Source organism: Ochlerotatus camptorhynchus, unplaced genomic scaffold, assembly GCF_037179485.1.
Source record: "Ochlerotatus camptorhynchus isolate MF236.1 unplaced genomic scaffold, CSIRO-AGI_Acam_v1.1 ptg000266l, whole genome shotgun sequence".
In the NCBI taxonomy this organism is placed as follows: Eukaryota; Metazoa; Arthropoda; class Insecta; order Diptera; family Culicidae; genus Ochlerotatus; species Ochlerotatus camptorhynchus.
In genome coordinates, this window is record NW_027040756.1 from 2,895,860 (window position 1) to 2,923,487 (window position 27,628).

The following is a 27,628-nucleotide window of genomic DNA, read 5'->3' on the forward strand; positions in this document are numbered from 1 at the left end:
AAACGTTTGCCTGCATTGAAGTTGTTTGGGGCGGATTGGATGATCATAGTGATGTGCGTGGGTGGGAGTTTGGTGATAATTGGCTTAAGTCAGCGCCGTATTTGGCGCTTGTACAGAATGACTAACGGTCTGCTTCGGAAATTGATTGCTGAATCAGTCGTCGCTGTCGTCGTGGTCACACAGTGTCGTCATCTGTCGTGAGCGCAACGTGGAATGTTTTACGACGACACATAACACAATACAATGAGCACGGTTTTATGTGATAAGATAAAGAAGAAACGTTTGTATGATTACTCATAAGTCATGAGCATTGGAAGATCGTGGCTCAAAAAAGCGAAACCCTGGAACCAGCTGCAGGTTTCAATTGATTCAATTACGAAGACAAGAACATTGACATTATGTCAGATGACCTCAGGCTGAGACACCGAAATCGTCAGATTTTGCTACCCGTGACCGAATTGTTATCACCTACGGGACGAGCTCTGAAGCAACGGTGCCAGATATGTAAAGTAGAAATCGATGCCGGTATTATTTTGCAATGTCTGCACTCGCAGATGGAGCTGTTACAGTGAGCAACACAATGAGGTAACACCACTATAATGAGTATAATGCTGCATGTTAGTCAGCTTAATGTAATTATTCGGGTAGACGACGACTCTGCTACGATTCCATGTGTTGTATGCAGAAGCAGCATCGTAAAGTGTAACTATATGTGAAACTAAAGGGACATTAGGATGATGATCCTTCTTCTTCTTGATTATTTAGTTCCAACTGGCACTTCACGCCTGCTCTCAAAACTGTTGTTTTGCTTGAAAGCTTCCTCGGCTTTTATAATTTTTGCATTTTTATAATTTGTGGCAAGCACGATGATACTCTATGCCCAGGGAAGCAGAGGAATTTCCGAACCCACCGCACCGGTATGGTATGCCTTTACAGAATAGGCTATTGGGAGGCCTGACTAAACACCCTGCAACGTTTAAAAACACCCCCATTATGGAAGAAATGAGGCTGCAAGACCGAGGGGGTGGTTTTTCGCGAGATAGTACGGTATTTCATTTACATATCACTTAGCTTCGACAGCGAAGCTAATCTTTCTTCGCTACGCTCGCAGCATACAGCAGGAAACTGTAAATATTACATAGTATAGGAACATGCACTACTAACTAGCAGCTTGTCGATGAGTTATCTCGCGTAGGACGAACATCAAGTATCTACGAACGAGAATAGAAAGAACTTCAAGAGCTGATTGATAAGGAAAATGGACTTTTACTTTACGTGCTTACTCGCGAACGGGGGTCGATTGACGGAATTAAAGCTCAATAATCCACTTTATAAAATCGTTTCAAAACAGCTGTTTTTTTTTAGATCTTCAGAAAAGACATCGATTCGAATTTCTTTTAGTTGTCAACAGTGGCGTCCCGTATTGTGCACCAACTTTCAAAACCAGATTCATTCTCGAATCGGTTGAAAAATACACTTAATCTTCTAGTTAACTCGATATCTATCCATTGCAAGCAATATTTTGATAATTATTGTTTATGTTTTGAGAGTTGGTGCACAGGTAGATTGAGGTTAAGGAAACGCCACTGGTTATCAAATTCACCATTGATGGTTTAACTGGTCTGATTTTAGAACACTATCTAATGTTGGCAGTGCCACACTGAAAATGTCCTAATTTAGAGTCGAAAACATAGTTACATATGGGGCTCGATATACAGTGCGTGTTAGAATAATAGAATCAGCTAAAATCATACCAATCATACCGTCACTAAAACCGTTGTACTTCTATCATTCTACGAAATTTCACACAATTTTAATAACAACCTTCTGAAATTGAGTGATTATGTAATATTGGACATCTTTCATTTAACTAGCTGTTTCTCATCGTGATAATACCAAAAAATTACCCTGCACAATCTGCACATTGATAAATATAAATCTCAAAATTTGACGATTACTAATTGAAGAATCAAAGTGACGATTGACTCACAGATGGCGAATGAGTGAAAATGGTAATGACGTTTTGATATCTGTCAAATTGCATGACATTTTTTAGTACATCATCATTTTTTTAAATGCGGATCTGAAAACTAGGTGTCGCATGGCCAGTTTTGGCTTTGCTTTGATTCGCCAATAGATCAGTGCACGGTCCCTAACCTCACTTTTTGCTCCCTATCATTTTGCTTCTGAGTAAAAGAGATAGCAACGAATGGGAGCCAAAACAAACCACCCAAAACTGTCAAAACTTACGGGTGAGAGAAGAGTGCGGCAAATCTTCGTGAACTGATCAATTGGATGATTGCCGCAAAAGCTCAACACGGTAATCGCAAAAAACTCTTTTATGACTATAAAGTACACATATTTGAATGAAAACGAGACTACCCAAAAAATAAGTAAAATTTTACACATTTATGAGTAATTACTAGTACAAAAATGAATAAATTTTATGCATTTATGAGTTCCAGATACTCATAAAATGTGTAAAAAATACACACATTGTAGGTGTAGTCCCGTTTTAGCCGAATATGCATACTTTATAGTCAAAATTGAGTCCTTTATAGTCATTTTTGCGTATTTTGCGGTTTCCGTGAACGCAGATGTCGCCACTGCATGATGATGATAATGTTGACATTTTTTTTTTTTTTTAATTCTTTATTAAAGAGATTTGTAGCCAATAATGTTGACAGACTGCATATAAAATTCGTGAAAATTAGCATTAAATCATAATTTTCATCAAGCCTACGTGAAATCCTTCCAATATAACATTCGAAATGAAGAAGAAAACGTTTTTACGATCAGACTGATGTGCATCTTTGACTTTTCCAGGTGAACTTTCATAAGATATATTCATTTCATTTCACGGCTCCATCAATGCTGCATCGTAAATATGATGGTAAATTGCTCAATTACTCAAAATAAAGATGATTTGTCATCTTGTTATCACTTTGAAGACCATCTAGCACCATTTTATGGTATGGTGCGTGTTGAGTTAATCAAGTTTTGGAATTATTTGGAAACTATCCTCCTTCTAGTAGTTCTCACTTCGAAATGTAGGTGGCGAAATCTTGGAAAAGTTTCACTGCAAGACGCCAATTCACTCAATTATTTTCATTAAATGCATCGAAAATTGCCCAATGTTTCATTTATTTAGTATTTAGATACTTTACGATTGATTTTTTTTTTCAATTTTTGCTTTACGATCAGATAATACTTTACGGACAATCGGGCCTTTTTACGGAGATATGTACCGTGTAAAAAAAAGCCTACCAAGATTTTGAAATTTCACATGCTAAAATCACAGACAAACAGACGTAACTCTTCATTGTGTATCTTCGTTCATGCATTTAACGGTTGATTTGAATATTATCAGTTGCGCGAACTACTCGCCGCAGCGCTGGCATCAGATCACTTGGACGTTTCTATACATTCTATAGAACTTTTATGCAATATTGTTTACGAGTTAGCGAGCAAGCTTGTTTTCCGCGAGAAGCCAGAGAGATGTCGTTACTGAGGTTATATGTTTTGAGATACTATGTTTTCAAGAACAAGTTTTTCAAAGAGTTACGTCTGTTTGTCTGTGCTAAAATGTTTAAACAAAAATGATCTTGATGCCGTTCGTAAGTATAGCATTTTTTAAGTATGTAATTTGATTACCTATGGCTTGAAATGTTTTTGACGTAGAACTACGAGATTATTTTTGCTGCTTCATTCAATAATATAAATATATTATTAATTATAAAAAAATAAATAATAAAGAAATTTAACTTTAAAATGCACAATTCATTCATGTTTAAATTAGGCGGTTGTTGATTCAATTTTTGAAATTAGAAAATCAGTTCCTTTATTATTCAAAATTAGGTTCCAAACATTCAATCAACTTTCGGAAACTTACTTGGTCATGACCCAAGAGAGAGGCGCCAGCTAGCTCTGAAGCCGATCGCGTAAACGTCAATGCGAACCAGTCATGATCTGTCACTGCGAACCGAAATTTTGATTCAATAAAGTGGGGGAAGTATTGTTAATCGGAAAAAATCTGCGTATTGTTTTTTTTTTCAAGATAGTTTTTTTGAAATGGCAGTTAATGACGGTGCAGAATACAAATGTTTTTGGACGTTCGGCGTTTCTGTTACTTATTGTGAACCAGGGAGAGGGTGTTATAAGTAGTTTTCACGCAAAGGAGTTATTTTCCATTGAAATAGAGACAACTTGTAGGGATTGAAGTGAACAATCGTTACGTAATTAAAAATTGATTATCGTCTATCCACTAGAAGTATGAAAATCGGAGCAAGCAACAATCATTTTGATGCCGAAAAAGCTAGAAGTCTTCCACAAAAGCGCTTCTTTCTTCCATTTCATCACCCTTTTTTTCATTTTTTTTTTTTTTGCATATTTAGAATATATATAGGTAGTTGGGTAGAATATTTATTGAAACAAAATCTTGTAAATCATATTTAAGTACCTGTCATAGCTTTTGATTTGCTTTTTCGTTTTGCAACAATCAGAAATTTTAATCTTGGTTGCTTTTGACTTTGTCGACGCATTCTCCGTGGCGATAATGATTTCTTGACCCGCGTTTTCAATGTCATCAAATTGAAAATCCGGCGGGATTGCTTTGAAATCAGCGTATGTGTGATCCAGAAGCGACGGGCAGGAATAGAGTGGTAAGGATGTCGATAGGATCGCTGGGTACCCGTCGTCTTCGTCGTTTGTATCGTTATCGTCATTGATCAAATAAGCACACAATGTAGGGATTGCAGTTTTGCTCAATCTGGTGCTTTTGCCAGCCTTAGCATAACAGATCGCATCAAAATGCATCTGCAAAACAGTAAATCAAGAGCAAATTTTCATTATGTCGTAAGTAACATTTGCACCAATCCGAGAAAAATAAAGTTTTGTTTTGATGACCGAAAAGTTATTCCTATTTCCAAGTAAACACATATAATCTCATAGTGATAGCAATGTTTAACATATTTAGCAGGGTTTTAATCATACAAATGCAAATCGCTAGCTTTCATGCTAAAAAATACTGGTTTTTGAGTCAAAAGTTATTATACGTCGTTTGGCGGCCCCTATTGTTACTTAAGTCAAAGTGAATTTACCAGGATATTCGGGAGAATTATCAATATTACGTCTCCTTACGTGCAGCCCATTCACCATTTTAGGACCACCGAAATCATCTTATACCCCGTTCACATTACAGCCTATATCACGTAATATAGACTGTCTTGCAATGAGCACTCATACATATGATTTCCAGTGAAAACTAGATGTATGAGTGCTCATTGCAAGACAGCGTATATCACGTGATATACGCTGTAATGTGAACGGGGCATTAGCAACAAACAATTCGATTTATTCACTTTAATAATGAGAAAGCGAAACGACGAACGTACACTTTTCACGGGTTTCTCAGCGCTGTTACTTAAGTCAAACGGCATCTCCATAGAAATTGGGTGACTTAAGTAACATCGAAAACTATTTTGATCGGAAGGTGATTACGTCAAAAAGCAATTTGACTGGTAAATAAATTTAAAGATGGGATTTGATCCTATATTCGGACAGTATATAGTGTAATAGCAGGAGAATCGATTGACACTGATACGAGGCGAACCAGCCCAAGGCTGAAAGCCTCCCTAATAAAGTTAAAATAATTAATTGACGCTGATAGCTCGACTTTGTTTACCTTTGTTACATTCGACGTAATGAAAATTTGCTCTTGAAATCATTTCTAATTTTTCACGTTTCATGATTATTTGCATTTGTATTATTTGCGTACGTTGCATACTCTCATTGCATCTGTGACAATAAAATCAGCTCCTACATTACAAAACTCAACCCACCGTGCTTGAAGCAATGGATCGTTTGGTAACCGGTGAAACAACACATCCGGGTGGGTTTTCTTGTTCCGGCCGCAACGCTTCACTTGACAACGCATTTTACCTCCTGTGTATCACTTTTAACCTCCTCCTAATCACCAGAATTCACAAAATCAAACCCGTTTAATACGAACCCGATAGCTCTAAGCAATATGCAGTAAGATGCTTGCTCACAACTCTTGGCTCACAACATACAGTTCACGACAAGTTTGAACACTCCGACGGCAAAACTATATCAACAAACCGAGTGACAAACGCGCATCCTCGCTTGAATGATTCTTTCCATCAACAATTTTTTCAACAAAAAGGAAGAAGAAGAAGGCAACCAAAACAAAGCATCTGTCATTTGAGCTGGCTCCTCTCTCTTGGGTCATGACAAAACAACTTTAGAAATCAAAGTGCACCTGACATCACAAATCTTTTTGTGTTGCAGAACTATGACATACAAGTGGCTTTCAACTAAAACTTATTTAAGTTAACTTAAATTCAGTTTATCTTTACCTTTGTTCAATTAAAATTCTATGAAATTGCAAACGTTGTAATAGAATAAATGGAATGTCAATTTGATTTTTTCATTGAAGCATATTAAACACCCAATAGAATGGATATATACAGGGTGGCAAGTGAATTTCCATTTTGAAATTCCTGGTTTTTCCTGGTTTTCCTGGTCAATGATTTTAAAAATTTCCTGGTTTTAAAAACCATGTATTTAAAAAACAATTATTAATAAAAAAAAAATAAAGTGAATCCTTGTACCATCATTCTTTGCGCAATGCGGAATTTCACAAACCAAAATAGGTATTAAGGTTCTTGTGAATGCCCGTGAAATCTTTATCTGATTGTTTGCTGTAAAGAAGCTAGTAGGGAACCGATAAGCGATTTTAGGGGTGTATGACGAAGAAAAGCTGAGATACGACGGACTAGCGCGGAGCCCTATCTAAACTCTGAAATTTAGAGATCTATAAGCTCCTAAATTTTGAGATTTCTGTTTTTGAAACTGCGATTTTTTAACTTTATTATTGAGATTTTTAGCCAACGAAAAAAAACGAACTGTGATATGAATGAGGATTCTTTAAACAAACCTTTGCTTCAAACAAATTTACGGATTTCCAGTTGGTTTAAATTTTCCGCAAATTTTCAACGATTAAGGATCTTATTTAGCGGAATTTTGATTACAACATGATTTCAAAATCATATGATTAAAAGATTTCATAAACAACGCTGGTTTATTATTAAAAAGACTGACTGCTGAAGTTCATAGAAACTCCCTAAAGTTCGTAGAACTTCCCAGAAGCGTTAAGGTCTTTCCTGAAGGGTTCATTGAAGTTTGTATTGCCTGAATTTTATTGGACTTCCTCGAAGTTAGAAGGACTTTTTTTTTAGGATCTTGGGACTTCCCTGAAGTTCGGAGTGTTTTGAAATTCATAGGAATTTCTTAAATATTGTAGAAGTACCACGAAGTTCGTAGAAATTCTCAGAAGTTCGTAAGACTTCCTTCAAGTTCGAAGAACTTTTTCGAAGATCTGAGGACTTCCCTGAAGTTTGAAGGACTTAACTGAATATATGAGGACCCTAAATTTAGAAGAGCTTCCCTGAAGTTCATAAGGCTTTAAATATCGAAGGGTTTTCCAAAAGTTTGTGGGTCTTTCCTTAATTTCTTGGAAATTTCCTGAAGTTTGGAGAGCTCCCATGAATTTCGTAGGAGTACCTGTAGATCAATCGACTTCTCGGAAGTTCTAGGACCTTTTTTGAGCTTGAAGAATTACTCGGAAAAAATTCATAGGTGTCATAGGATTATCCTTAAGTTTTAAGCAATGCCTAAATGTCGCAGAAGTTACATTAAATCTGTTGAAAATTCTGTAAAATTCGTAGTTAGGGTAGAGAACTACTTCGGCTTAATCGCCCATTTTGGGCCTATCGAGCAGAAAACTTCAAATGAATCCATGATTTTAGAGTTAACAAGTCAATTATGCGTTTGGTACGATACTTTAGTTAATAAGCTACGGAACAAAAACAAAAGAAGCGCTCCGACCGAATCAATTTTTATCTTCATCCGATAGGCCGAAGTGAATTCATTGACGTTTCAATGGCGTTTCAATGCGTTAGGCCGAGTTTAGAATCTGTAGGCCGAGTTTGGCGTCAAGAAGCAGTGTTAGACTTTTGACAATATTTCAACGATTGGTTTCTCTTTATCAAATCTTACGGTACATACGGAAAGGTAAATAAATTTGGAAGCTATAAGTAATAATAACTTTCCGTTTGGTGCTAAACTGCGCTAGATTAAGAAAGACTAAGTGCGGGTTGTTCTTAATAGGCCGGAAATGGGGTAGTTAACCCTATTCCCCAAAGAAGTTCGTAAGACTTCTCTGAAATTTGTAGAACTTCTCTGAAGGTTCAGAGAGATTTCCTGACCGTCGTAGGTCATCACAGTAGTTCACAGGATTTTCCTGAAACTTGTAAGACTTTCCTGAATTTTGTAGCACTTGCATGAAGTTCGAAGGTTTTATCTGAAATTTTTAGAAATAGAACTTTTTATTGAACATGTTGAACAGGTACTTCAAAGTAGTTACGCGTCGGCACTGCTTAAGTCTGCTATCAATTAAGCACAAATCATACATGCAATTGATTCGAAAAAAAAAAAATTAACAATAAATACAAAATATATTTACTAAATTCTCAGGGTAAATTTTGTTCATCAATGTTTAGCTGTGTGAAAGATTTTGCTTGAACAAAATGGTTAGTTTTGACCTGATTATAAAAAGAAACTTTGACATAGGGGAATTTACGTATTCTCGGCAACCTAAGCAGCGACCTTCTTTCTATAGCGTTTTTCTCTATGGAACGCACACATATGCAGTATTGGTTTGTTTACAATCTTTTGCTGCCAGCTGCTCTAACAATTTCAGTCGAAAGAATTGTCAAAAACTGTTTTGAAACGCTTTTACAAAGCTCCAATCTTCTCTAGTGAGTGCGAGTATTGTCGGCAACCAGTTTTTCTTCGGCAACCGATTTATTTGAACTGCATGTAAATCTGCTGTTCTATTATCGGCAACTCGAAATCAGCTAAAATTTGTAGTGCGTGTGTTTCATTTCAAGAAAACCCTGCTAGATTGCTTTTTCTCAGTGGTAAAAATATAGTCAAATTGAAGCTGAAAGCATAAAGAATCGTTTGCATGCATTCAGCGAAGTGTTTTCGAAAGAAAATCCAGTGAAAATAGTGTTTCAATTTAGGTTGCCGAAAATAGTCTGTCATGCCGAAGCCGTCATTTCCCCTACATAAAATTTAAAACCTAGTTAAATTATACTAACAAGATTATTTTCCTGGTGGACTTAAAAAAGTCCTGGTTTTTTCACGGTTTTTCCTGGTGAAAATAAATTCCCGACTTTTTCCCGGTTTTCCTGGTTCACTTGCCACCCTGTATATAGGGTATATGTCCCTAACCTCGATCTAATATGAAACCTTCAATTACATCTTATACCGTATCTTATGTAATAATTGAGCTGCGGTCGATATTTCACTGTGAACATGCAAGTTTAGATATTCTTATTATTCGGATATTAATTAGGCACAATGGAAAATTGTATAACTCACTATTTTAACATGAATACTTTCCAGGTACGACCCCCCACCATCCCTCTCCAACGGGGGAGTTTGGTAAAGGAGATGATCAAACCCGATTTGTACCTTCCTAATACAAGTTGTCCTTGCTCGCTTTCTACTCTCTATAAACAATTTTCACACTACTGTACTCTAACGGAACTAGCAACTCTATGCTATGCAGTTCCTATCATAATGAAAATTTATTTTGGTTTCAATTGTCGCGACAGAAGTCTGATATCATATTGTGCTTTCATTATGTAGTCAAGACATTTTAAATGAAAGCAACTTAACTTGCAGTTCTGCTGTTTGCGAATTGTTTCAAATTTAATTTAAGTGCATCTGTCGTTGAACTATCGATTATTGTTCAATACATTTTAGGTCATTCATGACTTGCCCGGGGTGAGATTTGAGCCAAATCTTTCAGCGTGAGAAGCATGGATACTAACACGCCAGGCCCGTATTCAGTTAAACATTATGAATGCAAAATCAGAAATCAAATTGATTTAATTGAAAGCAGGATTAGTTTTCCGTTTGATTCAACTGTGTAACATGTTGCTCTCATTTTTGCTGTGTTAATCGAAAAGTAAACCAAAATGAGATCAACTGTAGTATTCAAAATAAGTTACATCGTAACAGCAAATTTTTAATTTCAATTTGATGTTCAGCTTAGCTCGGGTACTTAGCTTTTGTTTGAAAATTTGCAATCATCGGCCCTTCTAAAGGGTGTCCACGATGAAATTGCCACACTATGAAATTGCTCTAACTTTTTAACCGTTGGGTAGAATTTAATGAAAATTTGGGTGGATTTAGTTCATAGTGCATTATTTACATCCTGCAAGTTTTAAAGTCCTGTGATCAAAACTCGCGGAAATGGAGTCGAAAGAACAGCTCGTGTGTGATAAAATCTTGCGCATTCATCACGAGAACAAGGATCTCTCGCATCGTTCCATCGCTAAAACGTTGGGAATCGCGAATTCCACGGTGTCGCGAGTGATTAAGCGGTTCGAGGAACGGTTGACCACCGATCGGAAACCCAGAAGTGAAGGAAAAAGTATTCCGTACAACACCAAAAATCACAACCGCGTAGTTGGGGCCTTCAACCGAAATCCGAACGCCTCCGTTAGGGATGTGGCTAAGAAGCTGCACCTAAGCCGAAGTTTTGTCCAGAAGGCCAAAACTAAGGCTGGGCTTCGAACGTTCAAGGTACAAAAGGCCTCTAATCGCGACGAGAAGCAGAACAAGTCCGCCAAAACCCGTGCCAGGAAGTTGTACCTCAACATGCTGACGAAAGTTGAATGCTGCATCATGGACGACGAAACATATGTGAATGCCGACTTCAAACAGATCCCCGGCAACCTGTTTTTCACGGCCAAGGATAAGTTCAGCGTTCCGGAACATGTCCGCACTCAGAAGATGTCCAAATTTGCGAAGAAATTCCTGGTTTGGCAAGCCATCTGCACGTGCCTGAAGCGGAGTGCACCTTTCGTGACCCAGGACTCGATGAACGGACAGGTGTACATAAAAGAGTGCCTCCAGAAGCGGCTGCTTCCTCTCCTGAAGGCCAACAACGTCCCAACAATCTTCTGGCCGGATTTGGCCTCATGCCACTACTCCAAGGACGTGCTGAAGTGGTATGCGGACAATAAGGTCAATTTCGTGCCGAAAATGTTCAACCCTCCCAACACTCCGGAGCTCCGCCCCATCGAGAAGTACTGGGCGATTATGAAGCAGCACCTTCTTAAACGACCTAATGTAGTGAAGACAGTCGAGGAACTGAAGAAAGTATGGGTTTACATGCAAAAAACGGTTGATTCACAGGTTGTGCAGAATCTTATGGCCGGGGTTAAGGCCAAGGTGCGGGCATTTGCGTATGGACTGTAAATAAAATACGAGTAAAATGGTAAAATGAAGTTTAATAGTTATTTCTCAATCCCTGCAAATTTGATGGCAATCGGATGAAAACTCGAATTTTGCGAATCAATTTTGTGTGTGGCAATTTCATCGTGGACACCCTTTAAGACCGACGAACTTCTACGTCACTAGGCTTATCAATGAAATGAAAAAAAAAAATGAATGATAGGCTTATCAAAGAAATGAAAAAAAAGAGTTGTTGGCCGTTTTAGCATGCGGGCCTATGAATGAATCGAAAAATTTCTTTGATCGACCGTTTCGAAAATCGAGTTTTTTTTAATAATATTTTTTTCTTACGCGATTAGTAGCTATCAAGCGGTGCTATAGACTGGTATCAAAACCCGATTTGTTTACGTTTTGGACATAGGCCCATTTCAAATGTTGCAGGCTGAACAATGCATTAGCTCCTAAGTAACATTGACAGATTGTCTTCGTATATAAACTTCCTTCCAGCTATTTTCAATACATAGTTCGATAAAAGAAGCTATTATCTAGCATCTAATACGGCAAACACGGCAAGGAACGGTTTTGTAGCCAAGTTATTAACGAAAGAGAAAGTCGACGAAGAGAATCGATCAAAGAAACTAATACATTGTTTGGCTTGATATTTTTTCACGGCAAAAATTCGTAAAAACGTAGGTCACTCATAGAATGAGTAATTTTTTTCTAAAATATGAGTGACATTTGCTCATATTTGATACGCGTACACACTCTTGCGAATGAGAGTGAATGGTAGGGTAGAGCGCTACTTCGTCGTAATCGCCCATTTCCGTTCTATCGAACAGAAAAGATGAATAATATCAATGATTTCATCGTGCACAAATCAGTAATTGGTTTGTTCCTATGCGTTAGTTCATTAGCTTCAACATAAATCCTGTTAGAGCGCATTACATGAATATTTGCGCTCATTGTTCTCAAAACAAAAGAAGCGCTCCAAGCGAATCCCCTTTTTCTACGTTTATCCGTAGGACGAAGAAAATCTAATGGCGTTTCAATGCGTTAGGACGGAATTGAAACTCGTAGAACGAATTTAGAATCAAGAAGCAGTATTAGATTGTAAACAATATCTCAACAATTTGTGACTCTTTTTTTCAAATCTAACGATACGTATGGAAAGGTGAATAAATTTAGAAGTCATCTCTGACAGAAATATTCCGCTTTTTGTTTAAACTCGTTCAGTAAAGAGAAGTAAAGCGCGGGTTGTGCTTAGTACGACGGAAATTAGATCAAAAACCCTACTCAAATATGAGTTGGCTTTATTTGCCGTGAAGTTTGTTTTGACGGTAGGATTGATTGCACGCTATTTTGAGAAAACAATGTTGGAACTAGAGTCGGTGTATAATGAGTCACGCCAAGAGTGAAGCCAAGTCTACCTATTGAACTGTCAAACCAGCTACCTATCGTGCAAAGTAAACAAACATTACGATGCTATGAAAGGTCCACGAAAGGTATTGCAATAAAATATAAAATATGATCGAAGAAATGATCATATACACGCAGTGAGCATTGAATCGTCATATGATACGTTTGGTAACGATCAGTAATGAGAATTTCTACTATTTTTTGTTAAGATGATTGGACAAAATCACTGATATAATGATTTACAACAGGCGCTACTTTTTTTTGCTCGCTAGAAGTCATTTGAAGTTGATGTAGCAGTCCTCTGTTGCCAAGTGAAAAGAAAGGGAATCTTTCGAAAACCGTGATGCGAGTTCAATTGTTTTTCTCTTGGCGTGACTCATTATACACCGACTCTAGTTGGAACCAGGCTTGCTAAAACTCCTCAAACTCACTAGAGGTTTTAAAATTTTCTTGTCCTGTGAGTTTAGCCAGCCCTCACCTCGAGTGAGTGGCGGCAGGAATATGGAAGAAGTAAACAAAAACTCATCGAGAGAGAGAGAGGAAGCGTGAACTTCAGCGAGAGGATGATTTAACGTGAGGTGCGCTTTTCGAGACTCCGGATCAATGACATTTATATAAGGTCTGGGCCAACAGGCAGCTTGCTGGTGTTAGAAGCAAAAATGTTGTAAACATTGCAAAACATCTGCGAACAGATAGAAATACGTCACTGCCAACAGCTGTTTCGTGTAAAAAGATAAACATTGCAATATAATACAAACACCACTAACCATTTGCACATTTCACTAACACCAATAAGCCCTTTGGCCCAGACCTTATATAAACGTCATTGACTCCGTATCAGGGCTCTACATTTTCGAAGCTCTAAAATGAACTCGAGTTTTGTTTCTCTCATACACACGTGTTCAACGCTTTATTTCTATAACGCCTAGCTAGACTATCAGCAAGAAATGATAATGAAAAAGAAGCACGCTTAGAAGGAAACGCTGGCTGTGGATCTTCTCGTCGTTGTTTTGCTCATCGCTTTCAATGTAAGTAATGTCGATTTTCTAGTTAAACGAAACCTCATTATGGCTTTCAATCCCCTTTCACGAACACTCTATCACCGCTCTTTCAATTTGTATAAAATGCGTTATGTCCCGTTTTCGTTATTTTTTTTTAGATAAATATTTGGATGGAAGATAAATTAAACATATTACGTGTAATCTTCAAGTGTTTTCATGTGAGAAATGCTTTAAATGTGTTATTTCATTTTCCGTCATATACGTCATGAAACCTCTGTTGATGTGTTTCATGAAAGAGAAAACTATCAAAGTCGAGCGCTCTTTCGCTCATCCGTTTCACCGAAGCTTGAAAGGAAGACCAATGGAGCGACGGGAGAAAGAGAGACAAGCGATTGAACATTTGTTTGTGCCGACTGAGGTTCTAGAATGCTGCGAAGCTGTTCGACTTTAACAGAAAAAGAAAGCCAGCAGTCTCTTCGTCGCATCGATTTGGTCAATTGAAGCTGATATTGTGACGCCCTGCTCCGGATGACTTTTTGGTTCGACGCAAGAAGCTCAGAGTTCACCCAGAGTGAGAGTAAGAGCGTGTGATAGAAGACATGAACATGAATGGCAGCAAACCTCACATTCACATTTTATCGCCCTTCGCTCACAAGCTCTGAAGCTCAGCGGAATGATTTGCAGTAGGCATTCTACTCCTCAGAAAAATGCTATGCTCGGCACTTTCAAACTCGCGAGCGAGGCTCCATCAAGCCTGGCTGGAACTGACAAGATGACTACGTTCGGATTCAGGTCGTTGCTGTCCATTCGTCATCTATGCAGTCCCAAGTTTGTTTACCTAACTCTACTCTTGACGGATATGAGTAGATCAGGGTAACAAGTGAATTTTCATTTTAAAATTCCCGTTTTTTCCCAAAATATTCCCGGTTTTTAATATTTAGTGAATATAATAATGATAATATCACGTTATTTTCGAATTCTTAGAATCAATTTGAATAGACTCGAGTCCTCTTATGATTGTAAAGCAACAAAGTACCAGAGTCATGGATGTCTTTAAGGTCGCATAGCCGAACGCTATCGGAGGGAATTTTAGAGGGAGAGATTAAATTAATAAATTGTTTTAAAAATCTTGAATTTTTAAAGTATCGTGATCTGTACTAATATAAGTCTTAAAAACAAATTAATTCTTAAAAACAATTTTAATTTCTATGATTCTGAGCAAGGAATCAAAAATATCTCCAAATGACAAAATAACAAGCGATCAACGAACCGAATAATAACGCTATGTCAGAAGTGGAAAACAATAATGATATAATCTTCACCGTTCTTTTTCATGACAAGCAGCTCGTGCGACCCGACTCATTCGGGGCGGTAGAAGGAAACGAGCAAATTGTTGGCAAGCTGCTTCACGAAGTAAAGCCGAAGATGATACACGTGTGTTAATGGGAATTTTTTTGTTATGTCTTTTCCCGATTCATATCAAGCTATGTCCTCATCCGTGTATATTGCAACAAAGCAGGCAAGCAATATATCATTATCCTTCTACCACTCGGATCGAGCTTTGTTACAGAGCGAGTTTTTCATGGTAGTCGTAGCAACCGTTTTGTCTGTATCGTTGGTTGCTTTATGTGTTTGGATTCGCTGATTACGAGTAATCTTCAAGTGTTTTCACGTGAGTAATGCTTTAAATGTGTAATTTCATTTTCCGTCATATACGTCATGAAACCTCTGTTGATCTGTTTCATGAAAGAGAAAACTATAAAGTCGAGCGCTCTTTCGCTCATCCGTTTCACCGAAGCTTGAAAGGAAGACCAATGGAGCGACGGGAGAAAGAGAGACAAGCGATTGAACATTTTTGTTTGTGCACGCCGACTGAGATTCTAGAACAATGAGGTACAGAGAGAGGTGAAGCAGATCGTGAAATATGGTTGTATTAGTAAACCAAAAAATCAACGTAAACGCAAGTAGTGACGTCACTAATTGCTTGTATCGTACAGGGGTTTTACTCACACAACTTAACCGATTGCTTCACCTCGGTAATCCAGCTCATTGGTTCTAGAATGCTGCGAAGCTGTTCGACTTTAACAGAAAAAGAAAGCCAGCAGTCTCTTCGTCGCATCGATTTGGTCAATTGAAGCTGATATTGTGACGCCCTGCTCCGGATGACTTTTTGGTTCGACGCAAGAAGCTCAGAGTTCACCCAGAGTGAGAGTAAGAGCGTGTGATAGAAGACATGAACATGAATGGCAGCAAACCTCACATTCACATTTTATCCCCCTTCGCTCACAAGCTCTGAAGCTCAGCGGAATGATTTGCAGTAGGCATTCTACTCCTCAGAAAAATGCTACGCTCGGCTCATTTCAAACTCGCGAGCGAGGCTCCATCAAGCCTGGTTGGAACTGACAAGATAACTAACTACGTTCGGATGCAGGTCGATGCTGTCCATTCGTCATCTATGCAGTCCCAAGTTTGTTTACCTAACTCTACTCTTGACGGATATGAGTAGATCAGGGTAACAAGTGAATTTTCATTTTAAAATTCCCGGTTTTTTTCCCGGTTTAAGTCCCAAAATATTCCCGGTTTTTAATATTTAGTAAACATAATGATGATAATATCACGTTATTTTCGAATTCTTAGAATCAATTTGAATAGACTCGAGTCCTCTTATGATTATAAAGCAACAAAGTACCAGAGTCATGGATTTCTTTAAGGTCGCATAGCCGAACGCTATCGGAGGGAATTTTAGAGGGAGAGATCAAATTAATAAATTGTTTTAAAAATCTTGAACTTGATACGGAGCAAGAAAATTTTTTAAAGTATAGTGATCTGTACTAATATAAGTCTTAAAAACAAATTAATTCTTAAAAACAATTTTAATTTCTATGATTCTGAGGCTTTGACATGTGTTTAGAGTTTAGAAAATGTATTTTTTTGGAGATTTGTGACTTATGAAAATCTATCCTAGATTTAGAAAAAAAAACAGGTTTGGATTTTTTTCCAACAATATGAAACGGAGAAAAATAATCAAAATGTAGGATTTTGAAAATTTTTCTCGACCCCTTATTTAGAAAATGTTTCACCTTATGTAGAAATATTTTCAACATTCCAAATTTGGAAAAAAAAAATACAGTCCCTGGAAAATTGTGTGGTGTTGGAAAAATGTTCAGAGTTCTAATAAGAAGATTTTTTATAGAATTTTGAAAATTTTGAATTAACACCCTGGTAGATCCTACTCAAATTTGGGTTGTTTAGAAATAGCATGTGTACCATTTCGATCTGTCCGTTATAAAGAAGAAAATAGAAACGATCCGCTACCCTAATAAACAAATGCCATAAACGAACTGCATCATGGATGGGTAAACTATCTCACAAATTGTTTGGATGATACCCCGAACACACCGTTAAGCTCTCTTTTGTGGTTATTTTTATTAGTAGGCCATAATTAAGAACACGTCTCAATATGACGTACGTCCCTAATGTTCGGCCCATAATTATAAAGCAGAAATAGCGTTGAATCATCTAAATGCACAATTGCAGCGAAAACTGCGATATTTATTTATTACGCTAGCATGTTACTAAAAGGTAAGTCCATTAAATTCATTCAATTATTAGGTTTTTGTGGCCACCGCAGTGTAGATTTTCGTTAGAGCAGCAATACGGCAATATCATGGCGCTTACTGTGTTACCTGACTTATAACGAATATACGTTGTATACGAGTACCCCGAATACAACGTATGACTCGTCTAATTTTGTATAGCATTTGCAATGAAAAATTAGACGAACTATACGTTGTATTCGGTTTACCTACTCATATATAACGTATATTTGTTATAAGTCAGGTAACACAGTAGAAATCGCAAAATATGAAAAATTCACTCATCTTTTTCTTTTAAAAAGCGCAATATAGGGGAAATGGCTCTAATGTTGGCCTATGGATCTAAGATTGGGCTCATCGCTAAAAATCTGCTATTTATCAATTTTATCTAGATGAACGCGTCATTAGGACAGTACTATTGGATATTTTCGGTCGGTATTGAAAATTTAGTCGATTGCTGAATTTATGTATGGGCCCAAATTAGGGACATTTAGGCCGAAATTACATACATTTCTCCTATGTACAAAATTTGCATTTACGGATTACAATTTCGCAGCAACTAATTTAGAACGCTTGTTCGTAATCACACAAGCACTCCTGAGTAATATCAAAAGTCCATCTATAAGCGTATCCCATTCTAGTCAAAATTCTAGTACTACACTATGTTTGTTTTGATTCGCTATGAAAGTTTGACAGATAAAATGAGGGGTTCGTGGATTTACCTATGTTTCGAGGGGTGCATCGGTTAGCTTGGGACCGAAGAGAGTACCAGAGCTGAGCCAAAAAGTTGAGCACGATTCTTCGGGACCTTCTGGCCTCAGTTACCATTATGGTAACATTGCACTAATTGGTGTTTCGGTAAAAAATAAAAAAAAATTGTTTCGTCACCGAAGAGGGACATAATATTGTAGTCTCACTGAAAATCGGTCAATACCGCCGATTTATCTCAGGAATATAACTCGTTTAGTAAAAAATGTGGTCCTGAGAAGGACCGATTGCTCATCTCAACTACGTTGTCCGATACAAAAATGAGCTTCGGTATGACATCGTACATCCCACACCTGCCTGATATCAACCGGTTCGCAGCGCCTGCGAGAATGTTGTTGACAGCAGAGAGAGAGGGAGAAAATCCACCTCTTACTGCTTGCCACGCCGTCCGAAGCGGAATGAGCAGAGGCACGACAGCAGCGCTGTTTTATAACTTTTTCAGCTTAAAGTAGAGCGATGTGCATCCAAGTGGTACTCTATTATGACGACTGGGTTTGGGGAAAACGTTTATTTCATGAAAACAGTGATAAAATTATATTTTTTACATTTTCAAAAGATTTTTATTTAAAAATTGGTATTTATTTATTGCAGCACATTTGTAGATTTATTTCCTTTCGATTGGCGTATTTGAATTTCATTTATAAATGACAAAGTTACAAGCGTTCAAAACCTAACACTATTTCACCACATTTTTTTGCACCCAGTATAGTCCACAAAGACGTAGTTCTACGTCAAAAGATAAACAATCATTACATCGTCTGCCAGGTCTGCAACTTATTTATTATTATTATTTATTATTATTTATTATTTATAGGATGATATGAAATGCAACTATCATTCAATGTAATAAATGTTTGGTTTGCGTGTACTTCATGCAATTGAAAAATTCACTTTTTAGTCGTTTTTTCTAAAGTATTTGTAATAGCGGTAGAATGTACATTATTTAATCTAACTAGAATCGTTGAATTTAAGAGTGAATTGCGGTACAACCCGCTGGTATCACACCTGATGTCAGTGCCTTTATATAAACGTACTACTACGGGGCTAAGAAATGAATCAAAAGAATATGTGATACCATCACTGCAGGTGGTTTTCCATGCAGGCCTACAACATGAGATTAAGCTCTATCACCTTCGCCAAAGTGCTGAAGAATGGTCTACGCTAGGGTAAAAGTAATTACTAAATATAAATGCATTAAAGGGTGATACGGTCAACATTTGGTCAAGGGAAAACGCGTGTAAATCGGTGAAATCGTTTATTTAAAAAATCAAATTAAATTTCTTTTTCAAGTTCAATTAGTATAAAATTCAGGAAAAATATTCAGTTAGGCTTCCGCTTTTCCAAATCCGAATTGCCGGGCCTTACGCTTGACCCCTGCCATCAGATTTTGTACAGCCACCTTGTCCACCTTCTTCGCCGCAGAAAGCCAGTTTGCCTTGAACTGCTGCTCGCCCTTAGCAGTTTGTTTGGTCTTCTTTAGGTTCCGCTTGACAATAGCCCAGTATTTCTCAATTGGGCGGAGCTCTGGCGTGTTGGGAGGGTTCTTGTCCTTGGGAACCACCTGCACGTTGTTGGCGGCGTACCACTCCATGGCCTTTTTACCGTAATTGCAAGATGCCAAATCCGGCCAAAACAGTACGGAACAACCGTGTTTCTTCAGGAAAGGCAGCAGACGTTTATTCAAACACTCTTTCACGTAAATTTCTTGGTTGACAGTCCCGGAAGCTATGAAAATGCTGCTTTTCAAGCCACAGGTACAGATGGCTTGCCAAACCAGATATTTCTTTGCGAACTTTGACAGTTTCATGTGCTTGAAAACATCTGCTACCCTTCCCCTTCTTTTTGCCGTATAAAACTCCTGTCCCGGAAGCTGCTTGTAGTCGGCTTTGACGTAGGTTTCGTCGTCCATTACCACGCAGTCAAACTTCGTCAGCATCGTCGTGTACAGCCTCCGGGATCGCGCTTTGGCCGTCGTATTTTGTTTATCATCGCGATTTGGAGTCACTACCTTCTTGTAAGTCGATAGTCCGGCTCGTGTTTTGGCTCGATGCACGGTTGTAGACGATACACCCAGCTTATTTGCGGCATCTCGGAGAGAGAGGTTAGGGTTTCGCTTGAAACTACCGGCAACTCTCTTTGTCGTCTCAGCGGCTTCCGGTTTTCGATTCCCCCCCGATCCAGACTTCCTGGCTGTCGACAAACGTTCCCCAAACACTTTAATTACATTTGTAACGGTTGATTTGGCAACTTTTAGCGATTTTGCCAACTTTGCGTGCGAGTAGCTCGGATTTTCGCGATGCGCGAGCAAAATTTTGATACGCTGCTCTTCTTGCTTGGACGGCATTTTGACAACTGAAGAGTGAATTCCAAAATCAAAATAGGAGCAACATTCTACACACACACACCTTCAAAATGAGGGGTGTTCAGGTTTTTTAAATGCAAAATTGAAAGAAATACGTCAAGTTGATATTGACCAAATTTTGACCGTATCACCCTTTACAACACTTTCAAAGCTCTGGGGCTTAATAAAATATTGAAAACCCATGAATATTAAAAAAAGATTAGAATAGTTGACAAAATGCCGAAAATTTTAAAAATAATGTTGCAAATCTTGAACTTGGAAAAATGAGGAAGATCCTAGGCATAGAAATTATTTTTCAAGATTCTATGACCTCAAGTAGGGGAAATGGATGTAATGTCGACCTAAATGTCCCTAATTTGGGCCCATACATAAATTCAGCAATCGATTAAATTTTCAATGGCGACCAAAAATATTCATTACTACCGTCCCAATGACGCGTTCATATAGATACAATTGATAAATAGCAGATTTTTAGGGATGGGCTCAATCTTAGATCCATAGGCCAACATTAGAGCCATTTCCCCTATTCCAATTTTCATATCCATGAGATCTCTGATTTTGACGGACGTGTTCTTAAGATCCTGAACAGATCAAAACATTGCAGAATTCAATCAATTAAAAAAAAATCATCAAGATCTTGAGCCATGACAAAATTTAAAAAATTCCAGACCTAGATAAATTTATACAGTTGAAGATGCCATCAAGTATCAGACTTAAAGTGGACATTTTATACGATAGATGAGGAGTTGAATGGATAGAGTTGATATCAAGAGCAAATTTTCATTACGTCGAATGTAGCAAAGGTAAACAAAGTCGAGCTATCAGTGTCAATCGATTCTCCTGCTATTACACTATATACTGTCCGAATATAGGATCAAATCCCATTTTCAAATTTATTTACCAGTAAAATTGCTTTTTGACGTAATCACCTTCCGATCAAAATAGTTTTCGATGTTACTTAAGTCACCCGATTTCTATGGAGATGCCGTTTGACTTAAGTAACAGCGCTGAGAAACCCTTGAAAAGTGTACGTTCGTCGTTTCGCTTTCTCATTATTAAAGTGAATAAATCGAACTGTTTGTTGCTAAGATGATTTCGGTGGTCCTAAAATGATGAATGGGCTGCACGTAAGGAGACGTAATTGATAATTCTCCTGAATATCCTGGTAAATACACTTTGACTTAAGTAACAATAGGGGCCACCAAACGACGTATAATAACTTTTGACTCAAAAACCAGTATTTTTTAGCATGAAAGCTAGCGATTTGCATTTGTATGATTAAAACCCTGCTTAATATGTTAAACATTGCTATCACTATGAGATTATATGTGTTTTCTTGGAAATAGGAATAAATTTTCGGTCATCAAAACAAAACTTTATTTTTCTCGGATTGGTGCGAATGTTACTTACGACATAATGAAAATTTGCTCTTGATATATCCATTAGAGTACGCCAGTGTGGAAATTGTATATAGAGAGTAGAAAGCGAGCAAAGTTCAATTTTGAGGAAGGTACGAATCGGGTTGATCATCCCTCTTGCCATACTCATCCGTCGATGAGGGATGGTGAGGGGTGCCCCATCCCGGGGTTGTGCTAAAAAACCAAGCTTTTTCAGATGATGTATAAAACCGGTATGTTTTTCGAAATTAAACAACCCAATTGTGGTGCTCTTCTTCACTTGAATACCACCAAAAACTCTGAGCCAGGAGTGCTCAACCCTCATGCCTGAAATAAAGTTACATTCCTAATTCACCAGAGTATGTTTTATTGGAAATTTTACCCAGCTGAGTAAGCAAAACTGTGCTGGTTGTTTAGCTAGCTTCGCTGCGGCAGCTGGTTTCATTCTGGCTCCTAGCTGACAAGTATTTTGAGTGAGTTCGCAGTAACCAGATCGGTCTTATTAAAACATCTGTATCTATGGATTGTGAAGGAGTTTTCATGATTCCTTAATTCTTTCAATCATAAGATAGGGCTATGTTTAGGTGGGCTATGTTTTAGTTGGGCTCCCGTTAGTTGGGCTGTAGCCCACCTAAATCGAAATAAAACGTCATTTTTGACAGTGCTATTTCTTTTTCGACAGCTCAGCCCAACTAACGAAAATTTTTCACTAAGTGGGCTACAGGTTTAGCCCAACGAGCGAAAGTTGACAGCACTCGATTTTGCTCAAAATTTCAGAGCTTGCAGCTCAAACAACAAGGTATAATTAGGGTTGTTTACTGGCAGTATTTTTGTTTTAAAATCAAATTTAAAAAGTTAAGTTAAATGGAGTCCGTGAGCTCCCGAATTCGAAACAAAACAGATTCAATTGATAAACTCATTTTACTTTATGTATTACTTCAACTCAATTTACATTTTATGTTCAAGCCTTTTTAAATTTGATTTTAAAACAGAAATACTGTCAGTACCGAAATTACCGGTAAACAACTCTAGAAACAACTTTGGCTGAAGATTGAATCACCATTCAAGTTAGATTTATTTAGATATTTGTCTTTGAATGTATGTGAACATACATTGTAACCAATGACTAAATATAAACCTTAAACCAAAAACACCAACAAATACAACCAAATGAGCTGAAAATTTCACAGTGTGATTTCTCGCCTAAAAACAAAAACCCTGGAGTTAACCATACAAAATATGAATCCTTAGATAGCTTTGTCAGTAAAAGCTTGCACACAATACACAAATTCATGATATGGTTGGCATAGAAAGCGCTCAAACTGTAGAAGTGCATCAGGAACACTAAGTTGTGAATTCTGACAAAGCGCTCACAAAAGAACCTAAAAAGCCTAGAAGAAGAAGAATGCTCCAAACGCTATCTCCAGTTGTTATCTATTAAAATTAATGTGTTAGTATGATCCGATCTGACACCGTCCTCTTTTATACGCTTGAACTTGTCGAAATTCCTTCTCAATCGTCTCAATAAAATATATTCGAGCCCACATCTTTACCCAGATATGAGGGTGGATGAAATCATCGCGTCCTCTTTGAACTCGTACCCTCTTTGTTGTTCACTAACAACATAGCTGTCCCCCCTCCCCCTACCCTTCTAGTATACTTGTGGTAACAACAATTTACGTTACCTACACACATTCCATCTCGTAGACACACACAGTTCTTCTCCTGCAGCAGGCATCCCGCCGCGGTGCTGTTTGTTTGTAGTATACCTAAGTATGGCATGATGGCAAAATTTGTTGCGCTCTTGTCGCCACTATGTTGTAGTGCCACCATTCCGCTGGTAAACCAATACATCAGACTGATTATCGTCCACATCACGTCCCTCCGGGTCGCTTATCGCATTACTTTTTCCATGACGGTTCGCATTTTTTGCCCGTTTCTAGAAGACCATTACGGTCGGTCATCTGTATTCGGTCGCATTCGGTTTATGTTAAGCAAGCGAAGCCAGACCGACGATAGTAGCTTTGGATTTCCCACTCTTGGCAATTCCGTTCTGCTAGTATGCAGTGCACTTGAGGAAGAATTGAGGGCGCAGTAGTCTCGCGAGATAAACAGATGATCTCTTTGTGAGTGACAATGATAGTTCTTTACTGGTATTGACTGATGTGGTCTGATCCGCACAGAATGGAGCATTGTTCGAAGATATGGATTAAGATCATCCTCTTAGTACACTGAAGTCTTTTTTTACACGGTTTTTTTTTTACGCGGTTTTTTTTACACGGTTTTCCACGATTTACACGGTACTTTTTTAACGATTTCTCGACAACGATAAAAACCTATCGACTTGATTCCAATCACATTATCCGTTTCAAGCTATAGGTAATCGAATGGCATACTTAAAAAAAAATCACAATTTTTGGTGTAAATACAGAAATTTTAAAAATATGTCTATATGGACCATATCATGCTTTAATTACAAATGGCATCAAAATCCGATTTTTTAAAAACATTTAAGCATGCGAAAAATTAAAATCTCGTAGGTTTTTTTTTACACGGTTTTTTTTTTACACGGTACGTATCCCCCGTGTAAAAAAAGACCTGAGTGTATGATGATGTGGGTACAGCTACCGATGTTTGATACTTGGTAACTCACTTAGCCCGAGAACTTCAAGTCTCCAGTAAACTATAATTGTATATCCAAAGGATTCTAGGATAGCCTAAAAACAGTTGCTTCAACGTAAATTTAGCTAACTTCACGAAACAGTTTAATAAAATTGGGTAGAAGTTCAGGTGATGACACAATTATATAAGAACAAAACAAGAAGTTGACATAAAAGAAAAATCCAAAGGCCGGTAAAAAGCATAAAAGTGTACAAGACCTTAAGACCTAGATCAGTAAATCCACATTCACTTCGTCGAGGACAGTGAACACATTTTTTACTAAGGTAAGTGCAGTCAAATTTCGCTCGTTGGACTATGTATAGTTGGGCTACGTTTTAGTTAGGCTCCCGTTAGTTGGACTGTAGCCCACCTAAATCGAAGACAAACGTCATTTTTGACAGGGCTATTTCTTTTTCGAGGGGCTTATGAATGAACAATTTGGATAGTTGCTAAAGGATTGTGATGATAATAAACAATCGGTATATCCCTCAATCAATTTTCAGCTCAGCCCAACTAACGAAAGTCTTTCACTAAATGGGCTACATGTTTAGCCCAACGAGCGTAAGTTGACTGTATATCAAAGCTCAATCTCACGCGTTCTAGGCACAAAGATATCTGAGCTCCTGAAATTCCCAGGATCTGCGCTCGAAGTGTGCTGAACCTGTTTCCATTCCAGAAGACTTCACGTTCTCAAAGATCTCCTTCGAAAATAATCGCAAGTTTGTTTGACCAGAGCTTCGTCCAGTAGTCGAAGATTTCTCGAATTCAGTTCCGACGGAGGCCATTCGATAATCGGAGAAAGAGATGCAATAAAAGTCCGGCAGTACTGCTCTCCAAGAGGTTACGTGCCTCTTGAAGATTTGAACTTAGACTGATTTTTAAATATGATCTACCTAAACCGCCGTATTTCTGCGCAGTTAAGCAGAACATAATTTCAACTAAATGCTGGAAAAGTTTTGAAGCTACTAGCGATAAACTATTTAATAAAAATATAAAACTACCAATATCTGCCATGCTAATTTTTTCAATAGGCGAAATGGATGTAATGTCGGCCTAAATGCCCCTAATTTGGGCCCATACATAAATTCAGCAATCGCCCAATCTTAGATCCATTTCCCCTACATATTTCATATCCGCACCGCTATCATCTCCAAGAAAATCAAGGACAAATTTCCACACCATTGTTTTAAACTGACTTCCAAGCTTCCAACCCATCGGTCTTTTTCAGTACCACAGATACTGACTGATAAAAGAGTTAACTCAAACTAAAGAGTAAGAGCTTGTATCCAAGACGTATCGTTCAGGATTGGCTTGTTTTACATGGACATCTAGAGAGCACATCACAAACAGAACTCTCAAATTTCTAGCTCGATTTTTTTAAAGTTGCCTCTTAAGATATTGCTGAGGTACCTTCCATTTCCGTGGAGGTGTGCTTTTGGCTGTTCATTCCAACTACAAATGTCGGTTATTGCAATCTCCCAACTGCACTTCTGTCAAACAGGTATGGGTGGAGCTGTTCGTCACAGGCTAAGCTATTAGAGTGTTAAACACAGATGAGGCTGGTGAGCTGTATGATGTTTGGAATAAGGGTGACGCGCTTGGCATAGATGGTCCACAGCGACTCACGAAGAGCTGCTGATTCCGATCAATAGCGGTGCTGATTCTTCCTCCTTCTATGGATGCTCATGTGGGCTGCAGCTCACCTGTTGTGTGCTGGAGAACAATGTTCAGCGTTTGAGGCCAGCCTTGGTAGCTAACTACTTTCGGGGAGCCTTTCGTTGTGTGCTGGAGAACACCACCACTGACCACGCGGTGATTGAATAAACGGTCCAGACGGTTCGGACCGTACAGTTCTTTGATCCACGAAAGAACATGCTTACTTAAAATCCCGATGTAGACCTCCGTGTTGACCTTGTCGCCTTCTGGAATGAACACCGGGTCCATTTTTTTGCCATCGGAAGCCACCAATCCAAACACCATAACGCTAGCAGGATGCTTGGTCAGATACACGTTCTTGTGCTCGTCGGCCACGTCTTTTACCGGAAGAGAACTAATATACCGGTCGGTTCTGGAATTTGATACGGGATCGACGGTGAACATGCTCTCGTCGGTGAACAGGATTACCGGATTTTTTCGCTTACGGAAGTTCAAGATTTTCTTGCATCGTTCGACTCGTAGCTCCCGGATGCGGTTGGTAATCATGTAAGTTTTTTCCCGTGCCCTCGACTTCGCCCCGCAATCTTCCTTTACGATCTTCCGTGCCGTAAAGTTGCTGATCCCGTGTTCCTTTGCCATTTTCCTTATTGAACGCACTGGATTCACTTGAAGCTTCCTTTTGATGGCAGCAATAACCCTCAGAACCCGAGCTGACCTCGGACTACCTGTGGCCACCTTCGCGGATAGTTGTCCTTTCTTTTCTCGGTCTAAAACCCTTTTGACGGTCCACCGGGACAGTCCCACGGCGATTGGAATGTCTTTTTGCGACATTTGCGCGTGGAACAAATCACTGTCAAACTAAGTAAATCATTTTCTTTTATACACATCCTACTACTAACAATCAATACGAAACTAACGATTTAAATTGGCTCACTACTTGACTAGCCTATTGGTCCCAAGCAAACGATTAACGTACTTCATTCTAGTCGAAATTCTAGTACTACACAATGTTTGTTTTGATTCGCTATGAAAGTTTGACAGATAAAATGAGGGGTTAGTGGATTTTCCTATGTTTCAAGGGGTGAATCGATTAGCTAGGGACCGAAGATAGTACCAGAGGTGAGCCAAAAAGTTGAGCACGTTTCTTCGGGACCTACTAGTCTTAGAGTTACCTCTATGCTACTAGTCTTAGAGTTACCTCTATGCTACTACGGTATGAGCTATAGGTCACGTGCATGCAAACCAAGGCATTGTATGCACAAGTGAAACGGGAACCTTATTTGTACGAATGTGCAAACATTATCACGCATACGGTATATTAATCACTATCTAACGTAACATTTGAAGGGCCTATAATCTTGTGTAAACAGAACTTGTATGGCCCTTTTCGCGCTAACCGAAGTAGGAGGGATTGCAAAAATTAACTAATTCAAGCTG

At 38.3% G+C, this 27,628-nt stretch overlaps 1 protein-coding gene across 1 annotated transcript in view; it reads right to left on the minus strand.

Annotated features, from left to right (window-relative positions):
- Positions 1-27,628, minus strand: part of Rab11 (RAS oncogene family member Rab11) — a 46,341-nt gene that overhangs the window by 6,040 nt on the left and 12,673 nt on the right. The window lies entirely within an intron of this gene.